General features: G+C 45.4%; 2 pseudogenes; one reads left to right on the forward strand and one right to left on the reverse strand.

Moving 5' to 3' along the window:
• LOC101980981 lies at nt 1-1,322 on the reverse strand (annotated as a pseudogene).
• A 10,365-nt stretch (nt 1,323-11,687) lies between these two features.
• LOC113455820 lies at nt 11,688-11,822 on the forward strand (annotated as a pseudogene).
• The last annotated feature ends 13,814 nt before the right edge of the window (nt 11,823-25,636 follow it).

Here is a 25,636-nt window from a genome sequence, read left to right on the forward strand (position 1 = left end):
ATCATCATCCACTTGAACAAATCCTTTAACTCCAAATCCTTTACAATGTCCTTCATAGTATCTTGATAGAAGGGTTCTCCACTCTATATTAAAGTGATGTTCAATGCATCGTAGATTTCATCAAACTCTTCACATGGGACATCACAGAGGAGCCTCCAGACCTTTATGAAATCTGGGCTTTTACTCTGCAGTGGAACGACAGACTGATAGACTCGCTCCTTAAATCCCTCCTCAGTATCAAACCTCTTCTTAGATTCCTTATAAAAGGCCTGGAGATTCCCAATAGGAAGTGAAACTGTCATATAATCTGGAAATTGATCATGTAAGTGAGAGATGAGCATGCCAAATTGGGTCCCCCAATCTCCTACATGGTTTCACGTTAGCTCATCGTATCCAGCAAATTGAAAAAAATGGCTCATACTTTCTCCTATGATAGTTGACCTGAGGGGGCAAACATGCCTCTCTTTAGCTATGTTGAGAGAGGAAAAGTCAACTATAACCCTTTTATTCTCTCCAAGAAAAGGTAGTTGAACTCCATTTACTAGGAGACTGGTCAACTGTTCTGACACAAATCCTTTCTCAAGTGGACATTAATGCAACCAGGACCCACAATGTCAACTAAGTCAATATAGTCATTGTTTGGCAGCAGTTTGGTAATGGCATCTGCAATTCTTCTAGGATTAACTTTCTGTTCCTTTGCTTTGAGCATCTGAGAAATACCCGTCACACTAATACATTGATGGTCTCCAAACCTGGGCTCTGAATTAGGGTTATGAGCAGAGGAGGACTGTTCAAATGTGAGTATGCAGCCTTAATGGCATAGCCAAGGACATCCTGCAGGCAGCTGTTGATGCTAATCATAGTTTTAGCTGGTCATCTTCTTTCTGCCCTAAGGCTCCTTCGAAGAATATTCAGTCTGTACTTCAATTTTAAATTTTCTTCTTGTAACTGATCCAAACTTGGAGGATCTTCAAAGTGAACACAGTTCCATAGCCAATAGTAAGAGATTTAATCTCCTTTTCAGACTGCAGGCCAACAACGGCTAGCTGTGACTGTAAAGCCCAAGAACATAATAGTTGTTCAGTCCCACGAGGATGGATGCCTCAGATGGAATGGCTGTGCTTTCAAGGAGGGGGCAGCAGGCAAAAACGCAAGGTGTGCTCCTTTGGCACTGGTTTTGAGGTCAGAGTGTGGTTCTGTGGCTATTGTTATAGGGTCAAAGTGTGTATCTTTGGCTCTAGTCAGGATGTTTTTCTTGGGCTGGCCCTTTTTACCTACAACACACACTAATATATACTTACCTCGGAGTGGTGAGGCTTCATCTTTGTGAAATCAAATTTCTATTTCTTACCAGGAGTTGGCTCCCTCAGATCAACAGACAGCCAGGGCTGCACAGAGAAACTCTGTCTCAAACCCCAACCTACCTCTCGAGCAAATGAACAAACAAACATATGAAAATACAAAATAAAAAAATTGTATACTGATTTTGATAGGTCTTCATACAGATTGACAAAGAACAAAGAGAATATTTTTTTTCTTTTTGGTTTTTTGAGACAGGGTTTCTCTGTGGCTTTGGAGCCTGTCCTGGATCTAGCTCTGTAGACCAGGCTGGTCTCAAACTCACAGAGATCCGCCTGCCTCTGCCTCCCGAGTGCTGGGATTAAAGGCGTGCGCCACCATCGCCCGGCCAAAGAGAATATTATAGCTATTTTATCACAAATGAAATAGGCATCGCCACAGATCTTGAGAAGTAGAATAGTTAGAAGAGAATTTTCTGAAATTTTTCATGTAAAATCACACAATGCAGCCATGCACCCATTTGTAGAAACATGAACATCTGTAAGGCCATCACAAGAAAAAAGTTCATAAGCATCTGAGTAGAAAGAAGACATTTTAAAGATGCCAAGTCAGCAATCAGACGACTTCCAGTAGGTAAACAAAGGACAGACATTACCAGTGACTTCTACTAAACAAGTAGCCCTCAATTTCTCTTTCCTAGGATTAGTTGTTACAGGATACAAGGCCATGGGAGATGTCTGGACCAGCTCCTATCAGGTCCTGTTCATCCTTCCATCTCGAAGTCTATGTTTCCTTCTCCTAGCCCTCAGCTTTTCAAGTGCATTCCTCATTATTGCCCAAGGTTCTTTCTCATCTCGTGAGAGAGTTTGATGGATATGAACACGAATCCTCTGCCACCCAGGACTCTCATGTTCATTGTAAAGCAAACACTAAAAGGCCCACACATTAACATGGATAATGAAGTGAGCATTTATGTCTAAGAAAAGTCCATGTAGGAGCTGGGTCGATGGATGGACTGCACATGGCTCAACTTCTTTGAGCAGTGAACCATACATGGTTCTGGCACCCGTGCTTGGAGGAAGATGGACTCAGAGCACACGCGAGGGTGAAACCCTCCAGTGCATTTGGAAACTGGTTTGTGACAGCAGGATCCACCAAAAAGAGAGCCCTGTGCTGAGGAAGACGATGAGGAAGGAAAGAGCAGACTCCAGTGAGGACATCTACAGGACACACCGCAGCCTCAGAAGCCAGAACTCAAACCAGCACAGCAAAGTCTCAGCTCTCAGCACCAACTTCAAATGATCAAACCTGGTCTGAAAGTAGGAAACCAACCACAACTCACCCAAGGGATCCGATTCTTGAGTAGACAGCAATGAAAAATGGAAACAAGAAAAGGAAAAAAAATGATTGTTTTCCAAAACTTCGGCTATGCATGTTTAGCATTTCTTCCTGACGAATGGCTAAGTCCCTTATGAAAACACTACAGGCCCTTTGTGTAACACACCTGTGGCCCTTGCTTTCTACAACAATACCTGGCTATCTTTGTCATAATGTTCAGGGAGATGCAACAACAAACACACACGCACACACACACACACACACGAGAGACAGAGACAGAGAGACAGAGAGCACAACAGACAGAGTTCTATAGTGCCAAGGACTCATGCCAGGGTATCCGTCTGAGGCATCTATACTGGGACAAGTGCTGGGAATGGCACAGGAAGCTCCTATTTGGAAAATCATAATATAGACCCTTATGGTCAGACCCAAGCAGTTGACAGAGGGCAATAGACAAACATATCTTAGTTCTTGTTTATTTTTTGTCAACTTTAATTTCACAAACTGATATGTTCGTCTGTGTGCCTATATGTAAGTATGTCCCCGTGCATGTGTGTACCTGCTGAGGTCAGATGGCAGCCTCAGATCCCTTGGAGCTAGAGTTTCAGGCTGTCATGTGTTACTTGACATGAAGGCTTGGAATTGAACTCTGTTTCTCTGGAAGAGCAGCAAGAGCTCAGGACTCTCAACTAACCCAAACCCCAACATGCATCATCCAAAGTGGCTTTTAGCATCATATTGAACCCTGGGAGAAGGGCCTCTGGTCATGGGGTGTCAGTGACTGCAAAGCCTCAGGGACCCTCTTGAATTGGGCTTTTCTCCTATGAGGTAGGTAGGACATTAGGTAGACAGGTCCGGTATGCAGAGATGAGCCTCAGAAAGACATCAGAATAGTGGGATAGTTAATGAGTCAATTGGATGGCCAGGGCTTCCACAGTAGATCTTTTTCTCCTACTTGTTCCCTGGATAGTACACCATATCACCTTCCTGTGCAAGTGGAAGATGTGTCAGAGACTAGGTCCCTGGTAATGTGCTACCTCAGTCTAACTCATGTCCCCATGGGTTATGTGACAAGGAACCCACAGGACAGCACAGGAGAGAGTGGTGGGTCACAAACTTTAATCCCTCCTCCTGTCACCTCCAGGTCTCCAGAAGCCATTAGCAGCATAAGACTCACTGTTGACTCTGACTTCACTTGGGGGAAGTGCTGTGGGACATGGGCACCAATACTGTGATATTGCATATAGTTTAATCTGGGGTCAGAAGGATAGGTCAGAGGCCGAATCTGGTGTCCTGTTCCTCTTTGAGTATTTGATGTAGAGGCAGCTATTGTATGGCTTCCCAATTTGGAAATATTTAGTGCCTGACATTTACAGAAAACCTGATTGCTGCCTAAATGAATAGCATTATCTTATGCTGCCTGCCCAGGAGGTGGACTAGATGGGCCTGGGGTGCAAGGGCAGAAGCCTCCATGTGCTCCTACTCGGCACCATTTAACTGACCTCCAAAGTGGAAATGGAGCCCCACCCTCTGCTCCATTGGGTCGTGTGGTGAGAAGGGGTGGGTTTGCTGGAGGAGAGTATCCTCAGTCAAGGGTGTATGAGTGTTGACAGCTAGTGAAGGAGGGGCTTAAACCTGTTCTCAGTGGATTAGTGAGGCAAGGCAGGGAAGGGATGTGAGCTGGGGGAGAAAACAATAAACCAAGTGAGTGGGCTGTAAATCTTGATTTGGTGGGACAGGCCCCCAGGTTCTTCATTTGAGTGTAAGTTTGTAGTTCAAGGCCAGCTTGGAATACAGAGGGAAGGCAAGGCTAGCCTGGCCTATGGGGTGAACTCTTCCATAAAAGACAAGAATGGTTGGGAAAGGGATGAGATGTTTGGAACAGCTGCTGGTTGCATGTGCTGTGATCTTCTATTAAAGCACACTGAGAAGTTCAAAAGCAAAGAGCCCAGAGCTAGTCTGGAGACAGTGGGGAAGGGCTGGGGTGAGGGTAAGAAGGAACTTCAGACCTGGGCTCTTCTGGAAGGAGTTCAGAGAAGCTGAATTCCCAGGCTGCCATCTGCTGTGTTTCTTCACCCCCCATCCCCACACCACCACAGTCTGATTCTGGAAACTCATCAGCTAACCTGGGACACATCCTGCCCATTAGCAGGGACAGAAATAGGTGGCAGTGAGTGAGGTTGGTGGCTGCACCCAGTGCCATGGTTTCTTCCCCAGACATGGGCTGCTATAGGAGCAACTTGGGCTGTCAAAAACTAAGGAAAGGTCTTAGTCAATCCTGCCAATGGGTCCACCCACAGAAAGTTTTTGAAATTTGGCCTGTGGGTTTTAGGCAGTTCCTCCTTGGTCTAAATAAAATCAGTTCCTAGTTCTCATTTGTTTGCCCAGATCCTTTCAGAGCCACTCCAAGGTCCCTGAAGGCTAGTGCCCACTCCCTGAGGATGGCAATGTTGCCACTCCAGTGACTCATATTCCAGGGAGCACTCAGGCTGTGGGAAGGCACCTGAAGGCAGGGACTCCAAGCTTCTGCATCCACAGTGCCAGGAGTCCTGGGTTTCTTACAGAAGGTACTCACTGGCTCTGTCCTGGGAAACCCTGGTCAGCAAACGTGGAGAGAAGATGAAGAAAGTGGCCACAGGGAGCTGCAACCAGAGGCAAGTAATCCAGGCTGCAGTGTGCATGCTTTTGTGGGGTCAGCTACACCCCACCTTTGATGCCTTCAGCTTCTGGCTGCCCTCCCAGGGAGCCTTCTAGCACTTCTCTGGTCATGGCTATCCAGCTCCACACCCCACCTCCTCTCTCTCTCTCTCTCTCTCTCTCTCTCTCTCTCTCTCTCTCTCTCTCTTCTTTCTTTCTTTCTTTCTTTCTTTCTTTCTTTCTTTCTTTCTTTCTTTCTTTCTTTCTTTCTTTCTTTCTTTCTTTCTTTCTTTCTTACAGTGTGGTGTTGGCACAAAGCTTTAATCCCACCTCTCTGTGAGTTCAAGACCAGCCTGGTCTATAAGAACTAGCTCCAGGACAAGTTCCAAAGCCACAGAATTTCATCCCCACCTGGGAAATCAGAGTTGTAGTCTGCCACATCTGAAAGTTGTACTTTTCTCGTCAGTTCTATGGCCCTCATTGTCTTGTCTGTGGAAGCTAGTGGTCAATATTGGGTGTGCACATGTCTTGAAAAAGGTGAACTTGGTGTTTTGAGGTAGGGTCTCCCTCTGAAGTTGGGCACTCACAGATTTGGATAGACTGGACAACTTTTAAAACCTGAGGATGTCCCTGTGTCCAGGAGGACAGATACAAACCATCTTTTCTGGAGGATTTGTGTGGGTTCTGGAGAATAAAATGCAGAACCTCATGCTTACAGGGCTGGAGTTCTCAAAATGAAAGCAACTTCTTAGCTGCTCATGGTGGCACCCTCTTCTCATGCCAGCCCTTGCGAGGCAGAGGCAGGCAGCAGATCTCTATTGAGTTAAAGACCAGACAGAATTACACGGGGAGATATTGTCTCAAAAAAAATTAAATAAAAAAACCCAACAACTGCAGAGATCAGTTTTTAAAGAAAACGTTAGCACTGGAATGCAGGAATTGTGTAACTACTGATACTTGGTACTTCTGCTTATTTTTCCCGCGTGTGGTGAAGGGCAGGGCTGAGTGCTCGTGCGCAGGGTCAGTGCCCACACACTCTGTGCTCATGCGCAGGGGCAGTGCCCACACACTCTGTGCTCATGCGCAGGGGCAGTGCCCACACACTCTGTGCTCATGCGCAGAGGCAGTGCCCACAAACTCTGTGCTCATGCGCAGGGGCAGTGCCCACAAACTCTGTGCTCGTACCTGTGCAGTGGATGCTGGAGACCATCAAGGCTGCAGTTCTCTTACTGGTTCCCATCTTTTGTTTGAGAACGACTTGGGGATTACCAAGAGAAAGATACCCTGGTTGACCAGTGAGTCACAAGAATCCATTTGTCTCTACCTTAGTACCTCTGAGATGGCCAGCATGCTCTACCACACCTCCCTCTACAACTTGGGTCCTAAGGCTCAAACTCTGGTCTTGATGCCTGCAGGGCAAGCACTGTATGACTCAGTTATCTCTCCACTCTTAGCATCTGTTCACTAAAGAGTTTCCTTTTTTTTTTTTTTGCCTCCCCCCTCTCTTTGAGATGGAGTTTTATTGCGTATCCATGGCTGTCCTTGAACTCACTCTGTAGAGGCTGGCTCAAACTCACAGAGATTCAATAGCCTCTGCCTCCAGAGTTCTGGGATTAAAGGCCTGTGCCCCCACCTTCCAACTTTAGTGAGCTCCTCAATTGTAGCCTTCATCCACTCATTCTTGTAATACCTCAGCCACTAGTCAGTTGTATTTATACACCTCAAGAGACTGTCTGAGGCTGCTGTGCAGCCTGAGTGACCTGGAGCCTGAGACATCCCCTACCCGGTGCTCTTTCAGCACACACTGGCTGGGAACTCCCTGTAGGGAACCCAGAGAAGAGATAAAGCTGTGTCCCCATGGTGCTTAGGGTGAGGTCTTCCTGACTGGGGTTTGAATGTGCACTATGGAAGCACTTTGAAGAAACCGTTCTCTATATGTGTTTGGGTTTCTTTTTAGAGTTTCTGCAGTTGTTCTAAGTAACTGCTTATGTGCCGTTTGCTGTGCACGTCCAGCTGCTAGCTGCACCTGTGATTTGATGGGCTTCTTGTCTACCTTTACATATTCTGTGATATATGTGATGCAAATATGTACATGTTCCCATGATAAGGTTTCCCCAAAAGGTGTTAATACAAGTGCCCTTCTACATAAAGCTATACATGTAAATTTAGTCCTAATTCCTTTTGATTCACTGGATGTAAGCAAATGTAATGAATTAGTTACTTTCCCTTTGACCGTAGACACACGTGACCTATACAAACTGTACAACATCACTAGATGATTGACATGAGGTGCCGAGACAATTAATTAATTGCACTCTAACCCTTGATGCCATCTTCCAGCTACATTTGTAAGTGAAAGGAAGTGGTCAGATGTGGCCATGTCCAGGCTGTCCAGACATTCAGAGAAGAGTCCCGCAAAGTGTAAGGATTTTAGGAAAGAAAGGAAAACAGAAAGAAAACAATAATTGTGAGAATGATACATGTGTGAAAACACAGACACAAGGAAAGGGAACTATTTTTGGATAAGAAAAAGATTTTTGTAAAAAGTGAATTCACTTGATCAACAAAAGCCATAGAGTTAATCATTGCCACAAGGAGATATGCTAACATTAAAAATGATATTTTATTTTAAACTACTATTATTCAATGGCCCACCTGGTAAGTCACCTGTCCTCTTGATTAGAGAGACAGCCTTAGTTACTGTGGTGATTTGAAAGGAAATGGCCCACCAAGTAAGTGGCACTATTAGGAGGTGTGGCCTTGTTGGATTAAGTGTAGTCTTATTGGAGGAAGTGTGTCACTGTGGGGTGGGCTTTGAGGTATATTTTTCTCAAAGCTCCCCCCATTAGGACAGTCAGTAGACTTTCCACTGCCTACAATAGTAAGGGCTCTCAGGTCAAGCACCACATCTGCCTGCATGCCACCATGCTTCCCTGCATGATCATGATGGACTGAACCTCTGAAATGTAAGTGAGCCACCTTCATTTAAATGCTTTCTTTTTAAGAGGTGCCATAGTCATGGTGTCTCTTCACAACAACAGAAACCCTAAATAAGACAGATATTGGTACGAGGGACTCTGGCATTGCTGTAATAGGCCTGACCACATGTTTTGGGGGAAGAATTTGGACTTTGATCGTTTGAGTTTTGAAAATGGTGGGATGGTTTAAGCACTATTTATGGTCCATACCAGTAGGAGCATGGAAGACAGTGGTGCTGAGTGTGATTTGATGAACTGTGGGAGGCTCAGTCTGCAGGTATCAGAGGAGAAGAATTTTACCATGTTGCGTAGAGTTCATTCTTCTGATATTTTGGTGGCAAAACTGACTGCCTTTTGCCCTTGTAGGAAGTGTCTGCCCGAGGCTAAAGTGGAAAGTTTTGCACTAATTCTTTTGGCAGAAGAAATCTCAAAACAGCCTAGTATAGACTCTGTTGTGTGGATATTAGTGGTAATTCTATTGAAGATTTAACAATGCAAAGGAGCAAGCTGAGCAGGGCAAATTACAAATGTAAATTTTGAGGGGAAAATGGGCATCAATAAGTAGAAAGGAACTAAGTCCTGTGTTCAGGCAGATAAACTGATTAAGAAATGGAAGAAAGGGAATGGTGACCTCAGAGCCAGATCCCACCCAGCTAAATTTCCACCTGTGGAAAGAATCTAAAAAGAGGTTAGACCTTTGTCAGTATTTATTGAATAATGATAAATTCACAATCTTACACCAGTTTCTTTGGTTACAATTTTGCCAAGGAGTTCCAATTTTTTTTTGATAAGTGGCCACTGGCAAATGTGGGTTCTTTTATTCCAATATCATTTACTAATTTTACTCTCAGATCTTATATTACATATCAGACAGTATATGTATGTATGTGCATGTGTGTGTGCGTGTGTGTGCATATGTGTACGTGAGTGCACATGCACACACTTGCATTTATGTGATGTATGTGTGTATGTTATGGAATATCAGAAGAAGATATATGTATCGTGTGTGCTTGTATATGATACGTGTTTTGGAATGGTCATAGAAGGATTAAGGAATCCACACATGAAACTTTTCTCAGCACAGAAGTAGAGATTGGTTCACATGCAGCTGTCCAGATAAGATATTAAGGAGCCAGCTGGAGAGCTGCAATCTAACAGGGCTTAGATAGGTTCCGGGTTGAGTGGAGCTGCAGGGGGTGGAGGGGAGGGACAGAGTCAGGATGACTGGACTACATGGGTAGGAACAGAAGCATGTGATAGCACTGAGCTAAAGCACAGGGGACAATCAGTTCTCTCCTTGTTTGTCTCTTGATACAGCATGGGAGTCTGTGGTGAGGTTGGTGGTGAGCATCAACATTGTATTAGGTTGTGTTGTGGAATAGTATTTCAACTATGTCAAGATGTATTACATTATGTGAAGGTGTGTTACATTTGTTTATGGTGCCTTTGCTGATGATGTAAAGATGTGTTACATTTGCTTATGTTGCAGAATGTTACCATAACTATGTGAAGATGTGTTACATTTGTTTATGCTGCATTGGTTTAATTATGTAAAGATGTGTTACTGCTTCACCTTGCTGGCCTAAAGGCACCTGATTAGTCTAACAAAAGCTGAATGGCCAGTAACTAGGCAGAGGAGGCTAGGCAGGGCTGTTGGGCAGACAGAATAACTGGGAGGAGAAATTTGGTTCAGAGATGAGGAGAGAAGAGGAGGGTGGAAGAGAAGGACTCACCTGGAGTCAGAAGACAGGCAGCCGCCAACTAGCCAGAAATGGAGACAGCAGGAAACTAAGATATACAGAAAGGTTAAAAGCTCCTAGGCAAAACATAGATAAAGAGAAACAAGTTAATTAAATTATAAGAACTAGGTAGAAGTGAGAACAGGACAAAGCCAAGCATTTAAGCTAACAAGTTTCTGTGTCGTGATTTGGGGGCTGGTTGGTGACCCCCACCAAAGAAAAGCCTGTTACAGGTGTTTTCTTCTTTTGGGTCCAGGTGAGGGTGTTGTTCCTTCAGTTTGGGATATTTAAATTTTTCTCAGGTCTGATTTTTCAGATGTTGTCTTATTTCGAGTTTCTATTGCTGTGGTGAGACACCATGACCAAAAAGAGTTTATTTGGTTTACACTGTTACACTGTAGTCCAACACCAAAGGAAACTAGAACAGAAATTCAAATGGCTGGACTCAAAGGCAGAAATCTAAGCACAGACCATGGAAGGATGATGCTTACTGATTTGCTCCATTGCTTTCTTATAGAGCACATGACCACCAGCCCAGGGATGGCACCACCCACATTAGACTGGACTGGGCTGGACCCTCTGCCATCATAATTAAGAAATGTCCTACAGCTGGATCATATAGAGACATTTTCTTAATTGAGGCTGTCTCCTTTCAGATAATTTTAGCTTGTATCAAGTTGACATAAAACTATCCAGAATAGATACGGTTATGATATGTCCTCATTCTCATGTGTTTAATTGATTATGATGTGTTTATCAGTGATGTCTCTTCACTTTTAGGAATAAGGTATTTAGCTGACTTTGCCTTATGGGTGGTGCTGGACGGAAAGCATGTCTATGTGCATAAGAGATGCCCAGGCATCAACCTGTTGCTTGTAAAATGGAGCCTCCATGGGCAAGACCCAGACTGAAAGCCACCATTTTATACAGTAAGGAGTAACCTAGAGCAGGGCACAGCCCTATTTCCCCAAGGTCGTAGTCTAAGAATGAGAAAGGGAACAGGAATAAAGCAAGATGGAGTCGCTGGTGACAAGGACATGTTCCCCCTTAATAAAGTGAGGCATGGAGATGGTCAACTTTAACATTTCACAACATGCTTGGTCAGAAGTGACATGGCACGGATTTCCAAAATGATTGGGTTTTCTTTTCTGGCTGTGATGTAGAGAGGTGGGGATTGTTCCCGAGAAGTCCAAGAGGTAGCTGTTGACAACCACTGTGGATCAGACTAAGATGAGGAAGCTGACGAGCATTGTGGAGAATCACCTAGTGATGAAAAAGCATGTCAGTTACAGTGGGCTCCTGCACATCTGCATCCTACTCTACTTCATCTCAGGAGGACACTTCTCCCTGCTTCACAGACTGTGCAGCTCAGCTTCCCAGGGCTTTTTTTTCTTTTTCTTTTGGATATATTTATTTCAAACTTTTCTGCCATTTTGTCCTTCAAATGAAAATGACTGAATAAAACCAAAACAAGTAAAAGGTCGGTCAGTAACCAGCATTTCTGGTTCTCCGGGCCTTTTACTTTGCTTTTAATGTGCTTTTGTGGTTCTTTTGAGACTAGGTTTTATTTGTGGTCAGAGCTTGCTTGGAACATCCCATGTACCACAGGCTCTTACTTACCTCAGCTTCTCAAGTCCTGTGCTGACAAGTATGTGCAACCACACCCGAGTTCACAGTTCATGAAATGTCATCTTCAATCCTTACCTTCCAGAGGAGACATCAAGGCCATGGAGATGTTTTCTTCAGGGCGAGGCTCACCCACTGCACTTGGGGTGTGCTGACCCCTGCGATTTCCAAAAATGCAGCACATCTCCCCTAGAGTGGAAAATTAAAAAAAAATGATCATGAGATAATTACACCTGCTCATAAAAAAGCAAAATAAAACACAGAACTTTGTATTTACAGATATTAGATGTAAATCTTTTTACACTAAGCATGCTTATAGGAAATATTTTGAAATAATAAATGAAAATCGGAGTCTTGCTCATCTTCACCACACTTCTCTGTGCTCTCTCTAGACTGCATATGGCAAAATCTAACCATGACAGTGCTGAGAGTGAGCTTCACTTTGCTTTAGTAAACAGGTCATTTCAGTTCTAAAGGACACAAATATTAGCACTGTAGATCCAAGTGCACTAAAGTTTAGCATAGTACAATGATCAAAAGAGATTAGGGTTTTTTGTTTTGTTTTGATTGATTGACTGTTTGCTTTGTCAGGATCTCACCACGCTGTCCAGGCTGGCCTTGAACTTGGTGATTCTTTTGCCTCAGCCTCCTGAGTGTTGGAATTCTAGGTATGTACTGCTGTGCCACCTCTTAAATAATCTTTGTCTATTCTGTTTTTGTCTTAAAGACTATCATAAACCTATAGCTACTAATGCACAGAGTATTTTATTTGGTGCTATTATCCAACAAACTTTTTATCGGGACCCATGCAATGATAATGATGATGATGGTGATAATGAATGATAATAATAATTCCTCATCTTCCGTTTTCTTACTTTGAGATCGGGTCTCCTCCTGTAGCTTGGATCAAACTCACTACACAATCAAAGATGGCCTTTTATTTCTGATCCTCCTGCCTTTGCTTGCCAAGCTCTGGGATTCTAGCTAAATGCTCCTGTATTGATCAGACACTATATCAGACATTAAATATAAGTTGTACTAATAGCATTTTGTCTAAACAATATGATATAACAATGCAAACGTCAGAGCAAGGAGTAGTCTTGTAGGACTTTAAATGACTCCATCAGACAATTCCCAGTTCCAAATAATTTACATTCTGAAAAGTTTTTATATGTGTCCTCTCAGGCCTCACTCCTGCTACTCACACGTCCATGTTCTTACATAAAGAAAACTGAACTTGAAATGCTTGAGAACAAAATAGATAAACTAGTTGATAAGTGTCTTTATTACACTCTTCTTCCACATTTTCCTACTGAACAGAACTGTCGAGCAGTGTCCCTATGGTCATCCTCCTGTGCCAGAGCACACCACAACTTGTGGCCACTCCTTGTTTTAGGTTCAGTTAGATGGCTTCATGGCTAAAGAGCTGATGGTACAAACATGGTAACCCGAGCTGAATCTCTGGAATGACAAGTTAAGATGGAAGAACTGACTCCCCAAGTTCTTGTTCTTTTGCTGTGATGTGAATAGATTCAAAACACGAAAACTTTACTAGAGCAAATGCAATGCCCAGGATGCATATGTGGGCCATTTCCTCAGTCTAAGTTGAATGGATCTCACTAGATGCCAATGGCCTGTCTGTACCTCACCTCCTGTAGTGTTTAACTTTTCACAGCCATGGAGACACCACAATGACTCTTCAGGTGATAAGTCTTTCCTACGTGGAAACTGAGTGGCAGTTGGAAACCTTGTAGCCTTGAGGTTGTGATTCTGATCTCGGGGCAGTAGTTTCCATGTCTGTCTACAGTTATATCTCATTGCATCCTCTCTGCTGGGCAGGTGCCTGGCATGTACTACTCTCCACGCTAATCCACACGTGTCTTCAAGATGTTCTTGTGTCGTGGTATTTAGTGAGTCAGCACAGTCAGCTTGTGGTTCCTCCTTGTCAGTATCAACAGTATACAAAAGAGTTTGATCACAGAGACAAATCCCACTAAACCACTATGAATACATTCCTAACTCACTGTCTCTTTAAATAAAAATGTCAGCAGTGACTCAACTGTGTGTTATAGGGAGACAAGAGAGACAGAATGAGTAAGATGGGGTGTCCTAATTGATTGTGTGAAGATAACTTGACCAATGTCTCTGCAGTGAGTACATGGCAAGTGTCATGATGGTGGCACATGCAAGTGAGGCATTCAGGAGCTGGTTTCATTCAGTTCCTAGTGTCTGAGTGGAACATAGTATATTGAACTGGCAGTTGGACTGTCAAAATGTCAGTGTTGGGGCTGGGAGGATGGCCAAGTGGGTAAGGTCCTTGCTATGGAAGCATGAAGACCAGAATTCACATCCCGATACCCAGTGGGACATGTGTTCCATGTCCTCAGCAGACTAGCCCTACCAAGAACCGGAGTGAAACTGCAGCCTGCTCCTTACCTCCTTGGGAAAGAGATTTCCTCTTCGCACACTTGTAAATGCAAACAATGACAATCAGGACAATTCCAATGACGATGATGATGATTGCTGCTGTGAAACCAGATCCTCCCTTACTGGGGGGCTGCGTGGTAGATGGAAGCTGGGTGGTGTTCATGGTAGATGGAAGCTGGGTGGGAGATGTAACAATTCCAATATTTGGGGGCCTTGATGTTGATTCTTAAAAAAAAAAAGTCAGGAAAATTCTGGATAAAGCAGAAAACAAATCCCCATCAGCACCTTCTCTCCCCAGGCAGCCCAAGGGGCTCATGTGTAATAAGTGTTTATAACTCCTGAGTAGAGAGGAGTAGAGCTGTGTGGACAACGTCCTTGCAGAGTTTATGTCATTACCAAAGAAAACAAATGTGTCTGAAACTATCAAACAAAGGACATATTAACTGTGGTTACAACATTATGGATATCAGGGCAATTGCTGCTGTTTAGTTGTGGCAGAGAAAGATAAATCCTTACAAAGAGATGTGTAGCTGGAGGAAGGGCAACTATAAGTGAAGAAGAAAGGGCTGGAGCTTTACAGTGATGCATGCAGACTTGGGGCCCATTAGCTGGCCATGCAGTTCCTGGACAATTGGTTAGTAAGGAATGAGAAGTGCTGGGAGGTGAGATGGGAAGAGAGGTCCTCGAGGTCACCCCTGGCTTCCCAGGTAGGAAGACTAACAAGAACTCACTCACTCAGTCTGCCAGATCTTCCATTAGGAAATATGCTGGCATCCACATAGGGAAATCATCAGATCTTCAAGATAACTGTCATGTCTTCCCCACCACATGGAGGTTTCCTTGTAATAATCCATGTATCTACTTACCTGCTATTTTCTTTGACTGTGGTAAGATTTTAGGGAAGCAGCGACGAGAATCTCCTCTGATGAATGTTTCTAGATGTCGTAGTAGATTGGTGTTATTCTGCCATTTGTCTATACCTGGGGTGTTATTGGGAAACACTGCACATTTTTTGTTCTTTGAATCAAAGCAATTAAAGCAAAAAAAATGTTGTCCATCAAGAGTGAAATTCCAGTAGCCATATATGTGTTGTCTTTCTTTATACACTGTGACCTGCAAGCTGTGATCACCTGTGAATGACACACAAACCATCACCTTCTATCCTTTATAGAACCATCACCCCCTTCAAGGTCAAGGCTTTCTCCACATGCTTCAGGGAACTGTATTCTTTCCTGCCCAGCTTGTTATTTCTTACCCAATGGATACCAGGTACCTCCAGCCTGAAATAGTATTCAGCTCTTTCATGCACATACTTCCCCCTTCCCACATGGGCTCTGCCCTTCCTGGATCTGATTAGCACCTTCTATCTTTGCGTCCTGTCCTATACTTACCCTTTTGTTCCTTGGTATGTAGCTGGCTCCTCCACTCTTCTTCAATGTCTTTTAGTTTGGGAAACAAATCTGCACATTCCTTTGGAGCATTTCCCTCCTTTCTTGTGTTGTTCTTACCATAGGGATGGAGAGGCACTCCATCCACTGAGCACTGGGGCTCTGTATGTATGGAATGAGTCTTCACAGTGAAGCTGCAGCTAAGAACGCGTGGTTCTGTGAGAGAAGCATACAGGAGAGGTACAAAGTGGGAGCAGGAAGCCATAGGAACCCCGGTTCTGTGACACCCAGAATCCTTCTGAAGGGCTAAAGAGCAGGAGGAGAAACCTCTGCTCCAGATGTCCACCAGCTTCTGGATCCTCATTTCCTTGATTGTCTGAGGGTGGTAGGACCCCCAGATGCACACAGTGTCACCAGAGGGATTTATCTCACAGGTACTTTTAGTGACTTTAATCAAGTGTTGAAGAATAAAATATGCCAGATAGTATCTGTTCCTGGGACTGAAAATCTACTGAACACACAGGGAAAGGAGGCATCACAGAACACATGGTAAATTCAATATGGAGCCTGGGAATTCAGGAAAAGCCTCCTGGAGTTTTTGCTGCGAATTGGCATGGAAAGGAGAGCTGTCACCTGTGAGCACAGTACTCATGTGTGTACCCACTGGGCCACTTCACACAGCAATGTTGGGATCAGATGCCAGATTCCCTCTTGTTAGACCACACCCCTAGCTCATTCTCAAGAGATCTCGGTGACCTGCTCGAAGCCCCAAACTCTTTCCCCTTCCTCAGACAGTTGTTTCCCAGCACACTTGTGGCCCCTGGTCTCCCAGACTGTTACTAATGGCAACAGAAGATACACTATACTACAACTGTTCTGTTCAGCAGACTGCACAAACCAGTAGGCAAAACCTAGTGAGGCATACACACATATATTCTCCTGTGTGTGTGTGTGTGTGTGTGTGTGTGTGTGTGTGTGTAGACCTGAAATCTAAAATAAACAATATTTTATAGGAACGTTTAACAAGTTTGCAATATCATTATACTAGAAAAATGCAAAGTGATATTTTAAAAATCCCTCTTTCCCTCCTCCCTCTCCAAAACTTCTGCTATGATGTGTGCTGCTGCAGGGTTGGGGACGTCCTTTCCTGTCTCCTTTGACCAGCTTCCTCTTCCCTCTCCTCTCTGCCTCTACTGCCATCTTTTCTTCTACCTCCACGGTTTCCCCCACTCTGCCTCCCTGTTTCTCCTCTTAAGGTTTGAGTTTGTTCTTTAATGGCTGGGATCCTTTCTCACTCAGTACCTCCTGCTGGAAGATTGGTGGACATGAACATGAGCCCTCCAGAGTGGAGGTTTGTGGTTGTGAACTAAAGGTCACAACCTGGACACTTTAAGGTGGATCAGATACAATATGCATCAGGGATTTCTGAGAAAAATACAGTGAGAAGTTGATGAAAGGAAACTGATTTAGCTGAAGCAGAACAGTGAATTATGATGGTGATTTAAAGAAAGTGTCCCTGAGTTCAAAATGTGTCAAATAATAATAATAATACATAATAATAGTAATAAAAATAATAAAACTGCTCTGGGGGAGTATTTTATCACAGTAATAGAAATGAAGCCAGAACAACACATGCCAGATCCCCTGGACATACTGCAGTGCTCCAGGGAAGGCTTCCTGGACCTGGTTAAAGGATCACCACGGCCACATTGTAAGACAAAGAAAATCTAGGCTGGTTGAATCTGGTAGTATAGGAGTGATGATGAAAAAATCTCAGAGAAGTGTGCCAGAGTGGATGGAACAGCAAGCATTTCCAGGGGAAGTGTGCAGAGTCCATGCTGTCTGTGGATGCTGGAGCATCCCTGCTGAGAAGCACAGTGAGAAGGACCAGAAAGAAGGACACCAGCATTGCTGGAAGCTCAGGGATGGTGATGATGACTAAAGGCTGGGGTGGGGTTAGGAAACTGTATTCCTGAGTCCCAGCAAATATGGTACAGAAAAGATGCCATCAGGTGGAGTGGTCAGGAGGCAGGACCATCAAGGACTGTAACTGTTCATAGATGAGTAAGGGAGACCCACCCAACTTAAAGCTTAACTGCTTAAGGGGGTCATGACAAACAGAACACACAAATCCTAAATAAAATAGATGCTTAGCCACCCGTACATGACTGCATAACTAAAGGCAAAGAGATGAACAGGTGTCTGAAAGTGGTAGACCCAGGGCTCATGTGTCCACTGTTTAAAGCTGAACCACTGAGGCTAGAGAGATGGCACAGCAGTTAAGGGCACTTTCTGTTCTTGCAGAAGATCCAGGTTCATTCCCAGCAATGACATGGTAGCTCACAACTGCTTGTAACTTCAGTTTTAGGAGATTGTATGGTGTTTTGGTTTCAAAGCACACATATTGTACACATACATAATGCAGTCATGATCTTATGCACATAAAATAATCTATCTAAAATATTTATAGCTAAACAGCCTCAAAAACAATCAGACTGTCTTCTTAAGAGGACAGGTCAGGTCCCAACAAGGAGGGACCACTCAGCTACACAGCATGTACAGTGGTTTATCCTGTATCTTTGTAACTGCCCTGTGACTCAGGTGGGAACCCCTAGATGCGACCGTGAATGTCCTGTTCCCAGAGGGTTGTGGAAATCTTTCCTCATCTAGAGGCAGAGACTGAGGTTAGCTCTCAAGTAAGCTGCCACCTCCCCCTCAGCAAGCACCTCAGGCTACAAGGAGTGTCCTCTATGACCATGAGATCCAGGAAATCCACTTGCCAGCAAAGGAGAGATCAAGAGACACTAAACCCAGGACCTCCTCTTGTCATTTCTAGATGACCCAGAAGTCATGGGCATCACAGAACCCACTGCTGAGTGGGAAGCATGCAGCTTTGGCAATTCCTTTAGAGACACTCTATTGGACTGGCCACCAATAATGATACATGGGGTATACCCTAATCTGGGGTGAGAAGAACTGACAGAGTCCAAAGATGCTGTCCCATCAACAGCTTGTTGACTTCTGCTGCTGTCACACTGAATGCAGACTTGAGGATTTGATGTAGAGAGAGAGATAGTGAGGCTGCCAGGTTGAAAAAAAATATTGTCTGCCATTTCCAGAACAAGAGAACCCACTCCTGCCCAATGAACACCTTTATCCGATGTCATCTCCCCAGGATGCGGACAACATGGGCCTGGAAACATAGACAGACACTTCCATAGGTCCACACCCAAGACCATTCCCAGGGTCCTCCATAGAGCACAAGGTGTTTCAGTCCCTGATTAGCTGAGGTGTCTTCAGACATAGGCACAGACTGTACTTGCTGGGAGAGGGGCTAAAAGGCACTTTATGGAAGGGAAAGTTAGGAATTCTAGATGGGCAGGGAAGAGGACTAAGCAGGCTGGGGTGGTTTAAGTATCATTTGGGAATTGAGCTGAGCCTGGTGACAGAAAGCTGTTATCCCAGCGTTTGAAAGACTGAGTTAGAGAAGGGATCCCTGCAGATTCCATAGTGTGGGCCCTAGTGGGAAATCCTGTTTAAAACAAAACAACCACAAGAGAAGGAGTGAAGAAAAAGAAAAAAGGGCTGGACAGATGGCTCAGCCGTTAAAGGATAGGCTCACAACCAAAAATATAAGAGTTCGGTTCCCAGCACCCACGGCTGTCTCTCCAGCCAAGAAATAAAAGTTTAAAAAAAAAAAAAAAGAAAAAAGTAAGAAAGTGTGTGGCTGTGGCTGCCTTGTCCCTAGAAGCATCTACTGTCATCTGCTGGAGAAATGTCTTGGAAAGTTGGGAAAGAAAGTTCAAGGACAAAGAGGCCCAGAATGGTGGAGGGCTCGTGAGGAATCCCCAGAAGGCTGTCTTGAGATTCTAAAGTGCCTTAGGTCAGGAGAGCTGTCTGAGACCACCTTCTGAAGAAGTTTTCAACTGTGCCCAGCACGTCCAGTCCTGGTGACTGAGATTTAGGTTTTCTACACGTGGTGCCCCCCACCCGTGATGCCCAGGAGGCCACCAGATATCTCCTTCTGCCACCTAGTTCTCTTTATTCTTGTAGCCTCTGCCCCGCTCTTCCTCCATAACTCCCCCCCTCCCCCCCCAACCTCTTCAGTCCTCTGACTTCTGGGTTGGGTCGGCCAGGGCGCCCAGTGACTGCCCTGTGAAGACTAGGAGGAGCCCAGGAGCTCTCTGATAGCCAGGAGTAAAATGAACTTCCTAACTTAGTCCCCCATGCTGCAAAGTCCCTCCATGTAGACCCTGGGAACTCACCAGCCTGCACCGTTGGCCACAGGCAACTTAGTAGAACCAAAAAGGTGGCTGCAGCCTTTGCCATGGTTCCTTCCTGAGAGCCGGCTACCGACAGGTGTGGTTGAAACTGTGGAGAGATTTAGAGAGATTAGGGGTCCTCAGTACAGCTTCGCAGAGGACTTGGTACAGGGATTTGCGAAAGTTCTGAGCACTGGGGTGATGAATTCAGGCTTCCCCATGCTCCAGTCGGTTCCTAGTTCCCATCTTATCCTACAACTCTTTGGGGTCCCTCCTGGGCCCCGGGGCTCTGATTCTCCCTCTCTGCCTACCGTGGTCCCTATGGCATGGAAGATTTCCTGTGAACTAAGAGGGGAGAACACTGTTGGCCTGGGCTCTCACACCCCCACACCCCGCCACCCGCAGCTCTGCGCCTCAGGGACAGTGGGCAGAAGAATCAGGAAGATACAGAATGGATTAAGTCAGCACCTGCTGGTAATATCTGCGCAAAGGGCAGACAAAGTCTGAGGAACTTATAGAGGAAAGCGTCTGTCTTGTGAGGTGCCCACGCCCACTTCCCAGTGCTTCCCTGGAAGTTCCAGTCTTTGCCAAAGTAGGAGCCTCTGAGTCCTTGTTCTAGGGGTGCCCCTGCCTCTCCTGCAGCTCCACACACCCTGAATTTCTCAGACTCCAGCTTGCTCTTTTCCACTTCCTCATTCTCAAGTTTCTCCTCCACCCCAGACTCATTTGCCCCTTCAGGCCCTTCCTTACCACCCCTCCTGCACCCTCAGTGTTTCTGCTGTCCCGTGGCTTGCCACTGTCCCGTGGCCCCCAGCTCTTTTTAGTCACACCCTCACCTCCATTTCCTTCCTTTTACCCTCTCCCTATCGAAGACAATTGCTATTTTGTCTGCTTTTTCCCTTAACTCTGTGAACCTAAGACATTTAGGAAAGTTCTGAAAACAAACAAACAAAAAAAACTTCTTCCAATTAAAAGTAGCTTCTCTTGCAGGAGAGATGAGTCAGAGTTAAGAGTACTTGATGTGGGAATAATTTCTTATTAATAAAAAAACTGCCTAGGCCCATTTCATAGGCCAGCCCTTAGGTAGGCGGAGAAAACAGAACAGGATGCTGGGAGAAAGAAGCTGAGTCAGTGAGTTGCCATGATTGTCCCACTGTAGACAGATGCAGGTTAAGATCATTCCTGGTAAGCCAGCTTGTGGGCTACACAGATTAATAGAAATGGGTTAGATCAATATGTAAGAGCTAGCCAATAAGAGGCTAAAACTAATGGGTCAGGCAGTGATTAAAAGAATACAGTTTCCGTGTAATTATTTCGGGTATAAAGCTAGCCATGCAGGCGGCCGGGTGCTGGGGACGCAGCTCCGCTGCTCTTATTTCAACAAGTACTAGCTGCTCTTTTGGAAGACTGAGACTGGGTTCCCAGCATTTGCATAAAAGCTTACAACCTTTCATTTGTTTTGTTTCATTTTTTCAATGCCAGATTTCTTTGTATATCCCTTGCTGCCTTGCTTCTCACTCTATAGATCAGGCTGACCTTGAACTCAGATATTGCCTGCCTCTGCCTCTGGAGTGCTGGGATGAAAGGCTAAAGGCCTGCGCTACCGGGCCTGGCATTTCACAACCTGTAACTGCTGTTCTGGGAGGGTCTGTCTATGCAAGCTTCTTGTACTGATGCAGGTTCTGCATATGGTACACACACACACACATACACAAATAAAACACTCATACCCATGAGGCAAAAATAAATGAACCTTTTACTTTCTGTTTTAGAGGAGGATTTTGCATGTGAAAAGTCCAAGTCATTGATGGAAAATTTGTGAATCTGCTCTTACTTTTTAAAAAATGTGTTTTTGCAGATTAATTGTGTGTGTGTGTGTGCGTGCATGCGTGTGTATATTTATAAGATAAAGATTACCTCAGTGTGGACCCACTTGCTTTAGGACACAGTGTCTTTCATAGGCCACAGCTCTCTGAGTGGACTATGGTTCTGGCCAGTGAGTCCCAGAAACCCTAGTTCTCCCCAGATCTGTAGCTGAAATGTCCTTGAATTCATTCTGGAGCCATTTTTGAAGAGGTGTATTTTCCCTTAGGAGTTCCTTGTTGGTGACTTAGAAATCATTTCACACATCTGTCCACCACTGTCACATCAGCCCATGCATCTGTCCACAGCTGTCACATCAGGCCACACATCTGTCCACCACTGTCACATAAGAACCATGCCTCCCAGAAATCTACTTTCCCCAGCTGGTTGTGGAAATCTTATTCTAGACAAAGTTAATGGGGTTCCCTCAGCAAGCATCTCCAACTCAGGAGCGTCCTCATTTCCTGGACTGCAGAGCACAATGGGCACAATCACCAGGAACTCCCCATATCCTCTCCAGCTGACCCAGAAGGCACGGGCAGCACAGGACCATTCTGGTTGTTTAGCACACAGCTTTGGCATCACTTGGAGAAAGTGCTCAGGGGAATGGCTACCAGTACCGGGATACAGGATGCTACCTAATCTGGAATAGAAGATGAGTACAGAGGCCAAATGTGGTCTCTAGTTGTCCCCTAATCTATGAGCTGCTTTCACACTGAAGCTGGGATAGAGTGTTTGATGTGGAGCCAAGTAGGAAGTTGTCAATACTATGTATCTTTAAATAAAAGCTAAGCAATGCCTGTTGAAATGAACACCATTATCTGCTACCATCTCCCTAGGACATAGCATAGGATGGCCTGGAAGACCAGAGCAGAGGTTTCCTTATGCCCCTTAGCACAACGGGCAGCATCCTATGTGATTTAAACTTTGCTCGGTATCCCCTACTTTAGGTTCTCTGGGTGAGAGTAGATGGATTTCCTAGGGTGTGTTCTCAGGTAGGAGCAGGCAGTGCCAGCTGATGGAGGAGGTGATAGATCACCTTCCTGGGTGGGAGGGTGATTTATTCTAAGTTCATACAATAAAATTCCTCATTGTAAATAAGAGTACTGCTATCCAAGCACTAGGGATACTGAGGCAGGAAGATGTAAGTTCAACACCAGCCTGGGCTACATAGGTGGACCCTGTCTCTCTCCTTATATGTATGACAGACAGGAGGAAGATACAAGGCTGGTTTGACACACCCTTCATTTCTCTGGTTTTCATTTTTAAAATTCAAGATCCTTTACAGTATACACACTGGGAAATAGGTACGCAACTCATTTGAAACATAATGTTTAAATCATAAATTATTCAAAGTATCCCTGAAATAACTTCTTATTCAGTGAGTCAAGATTACATTCTTACAATGGGAATATTTATTTTATGAATATATATGCATAGTGAATAACAGGTTAGCCTGAAATTATATGGATCAGCGAACAAAATGATCTGCTCATAGAAAAAGCACATATAAAAGTTTTTCTTTGTTTTTTCACTTTTTGCAAAATTTTAAGTACATGTTTTGTTTCATTTCTCCTTAAAGTTACAAATTAAGCTACCTGCTATGAGTCCTTATAGGGGAGTAAACGGTGAAATATGCAGACTATGGTAATTATAAAACATATTTCTTTATCTGAAGTATGCCAATTTCAAATCTCAGAATAAAAGGATTTATTTTTTAATGTAAACAAGAAAGAGTGGAAATCACAGCGACCGAAAACTCCCACTTAATTGTTCTCGGATTCACAAAACTTTCTATTTCTGATCAGTACTGGTTCCTACATCCAGCTGCTAACTGGACTCCTCTACCTACAAGTAAAGTCCAAACTTTGCTCTCTGCCTTGCAAACCAGTAAGATGCCTCTAACCAACCGCTAGATGGCCCCCCTCGGCCAGCTTTGCAGGCTTGCTGTACCTAAAACTTTCTGGAGACATGCTCCCTACTGGAATCAATGTTTTTTTGTGCAAAGCACGACCACGCGACCGAGGTAGCCAGTACAAAGCCTCCAGGGATCCCCACACCAATAAAGATATCACAACCAACTATCTAAGAAAACCAAAATTAGAATTCAACACACACACACACACGTTTTTTTCTCAGCTCTGTTTCCCTTAACTTAGAACAATTTTTTTTAAATCTATTTTTGTTCCTGGGCACTTTGGGTGATCTCAAATGCTTGTTTCTGGAGGTGGCAAAGGAGCTGGCCAAGGGATGCAGACGGCGGGAGGAGGGAAGGGGGATTTAGGGATGGGGAGAAGGGCTTTGCAAAGGACGCCAGAGGAAGTTGCATAAGAAAGGGACTCCGTTTTTTTTTTTTTTTTGCGCTCCCCCCACCCCTAAAAAAGAAAAAAAAAATCAGCCGGGAAAGAGAAGAGAAAAGGAAGCTGGGGTGCAGGACAGAGAAGGAAAACCAAAGCGACGTTTACCTTCGTATCCTCTGTGGAAGGGCAGTGTGACTCGATCTCTTACCCTGGCTATCACGGAGCGCTGGCGCGTACAGAATGGATAGACAGACCTCTGCCTCGCGCCGGCCTGGCACAGAGCAATCAGTTGGGCGGGTGAACTTTCTTTGAGGGACACACACCTCTGCCTCTCCCGGGCCGGATGCAGAGCAAGTCGCTGGGCTGGTCAACGTCACTCATGTTAGCGCAGTGGGCAGCGATCACGGGACCACAGAACTCCCCCCCCCCACCCCCTTTTTCCCCACCCTCAGGAAGAGACTGAAGTTTTCCCTCCCCCAGATCGCCCCTTGGCAGGCCGCTCTTTCAAGTTTGCCACCTCCTCCTGTCGGAGGCTGGCGGGGCGCGCGGTGGACACCTCTTCTCCTGAGCTTCCCCATCCCCACCCCCGCTGGCCTCTACTTTGCCCGCACCGCCATCGCCACGGCCTCTATCGCTGCCTACGGGCCCAGGATGCGAGCAAACACCAGAGAGCAAAAGGGCGGACGGGTGGGGGCACGCGGCGCGAGGCGGATCTGGCTTGACGGCCATGGCCACCGCGGGAGACTTTAAACAAGTTGCAGGCACCGCGGTGCTGCCACCGCGCGCTCCACCCACAGGCCCGTGCTCGGACGACCCGCAGCTACTGCGCTGCACCGAGTCGCCACCGCGATCATCCCCACGGTCCCTTCCCGAAGCCCGCGCCCCCTACCTCGGTCTGACCACGCTGGGCGCCCTCGGTGGCGGCTGCGGAGCTTTCGTCCTCACCTTCCCTGGCGCAATGCTCACGCCCACCGCCTCCACCCACTGCCTGGCGTCAAAAAAAATCTACCAAAGGGACAAGTTCAGAGTGGTCGGGCGGGGCGCAGACCCAAAGGCATCCAGCCGCCAGCGCGACAGCGAATGCCCAACAAGGCCTCCTAGGCTGACTCCCTTCCTCATGACCCTCAACATCCTTCCCCGTGTGCGCTCAAAAGGAGGAAAACAATACATGTCTCTCACCCCCCACTTTTTCTTTCCCCTTTTCTCTCTCTTTTCCTCCTCTTTCGCACTCCTTACCTCAGACTGAGATGCACACAGACTTCCCCACCAGTCGCTTCCGAGTCACTAGCCCACTTTACCCCCTGCGGATTAAGTTTTCTCCTCTTTCCCAAAGGCGCAAAGAAGTTGGGGAGAAACCCCTTCTCTCCTTCCCATCCCCTGATTGCTTTCCCAAGACTAGGACGCACTTCATTCCCTCTCTAGTTCTGGGAACTTTCATCCTCACTCAGAAAAAGAAAAAAAAAAAATCAATAAATGGCTTTGTCACGACCCGAGCTGCGGATTAGATCCAATTAGAGATTAGATCCAATCAGCCACTTGTTACCCCCAAATTTTCTTTTGTTTTTTCTTTCCTCAGTCTCAAAAGTAGTCCTGACAAATGGTCCAGGGCTGCAGGCACAGTGCCTATGTACGCCTGAGTCAGGAGTCAGGGTTGGACAGAGAGGAAAAGGCACTGGCATAGAGACTTCCTCTGCAGCCCCCTCCAGGGAAGCTCACAGGGTTTTCCCCGTTACAGCTGCTGCTCCTTTACCTCTGGAAAGCAACAATTGAGCAGCTAGG

Source organism: Microtus ochrogaster, unplaced genomic scaffold (genome assembly GCF_000317375.1).
Source record: "Microtus ochrogaster isolate Prairie Vole_2 unplaced genomic scaffold, MicOch1.0 UNK134, whole genome shotgun sequence".
NCBI lineage: Eukaryota > Metazoa > Chordata > Mammalia > Rodentia > Cricetidae > Microtus > Microtus ochrogaster.